The 770-nt window shown below is 64.3% G+C and overlaps 1 pseudogene; it reads left to right on the forward strand.

The window, feature by feature from the left end:
- Nucleotides 1-140: 140 nt before the first annotated feature.
- The window catches only part of LOC113980161, a 1,905-nt pseudogene continuing 1,275 nt past the window's right edge, over nt 141-770 (forward strand).

Below are 770 nucleotides of genomic sequence, written 5' to 3' on the forward strand. Positions count from 1 at the left end.
CCAACCCCCACAGGGAGAACGGGGACGTGGAATAGCCCCGGGAGGAGCCAGGTGGGCACGGGGGGTGGGCACTGGGGAGGGCACAGGGGGGGTGGCATCACTGTGACCGTCCCCTCCCGCCAGGTCCTCGCCCGGCTGAGTGACACCATCTCTTGGTCTCTTGGTCTCTTGGTCTCTTGGTCTCTTGTCCAAAGTCTTCGACGCCATCGAGTTCAGCACCATTCGCAGGGCAGGAGCCCCCCCCGGGGGTGGGCACGGATTGGTGCCAACCCCCGTGCCAGGAGCCCCCCGGGGCCGGGCACGGATCAGTGCCAACCACACCAGTGCCAACCACGCCTGTGCCCACCCGGGGACAGGCACAGATCGGTGTCACCCCTGTGCCAGGAGCCCCTTGGGGACAGTCATAGATCAGTGCCAACCCCTGTGCCAGGAGACCCCCAGGAACGGGCACAGATGGGTGTCACCCCCGTGCCAGGAGCCCCTTGGGGACAGTCATAGATCAGTGCCAACCCCCGTGCCAGGAGACCCCCAGGAATGGGCATAGAAGAGTGTCACCCTTGTGCCAGAAGCCCCCTGGGGACAGTCACAGATCAGTGTCACCCCCGTACCAGGAGCCCCCTGGGAACGGGCACAGATTGGTGCCAATCACACCAGAAGCCCCCCCAGGAACAGTCATAGATCAGTGCCAACCCTGTGCCAAGACCCCCCTGTGAACGGGCAAAAATCAGTGCCAATTACACCAGAAGCCCCCCAGGAACAGGCACAGATCA

The sequence above is a fragment of the Neopelma chrysocephalum genome, unplaced genomic scaffold (genome assembly GCF_003984885.1).
Source record: "Neopelma chrysocephalum unplaced genomic scaffold, ASM398488v2 Primary Assembly neopelma1_92821, whole genome shotgun sequence".
NCBI classification, from domain to species: Eukaryota; Metazoa; Chordata; class Aves; order Passeriformes; family Pipridae; genus Neopelma; species Neopelma chrysocephalum.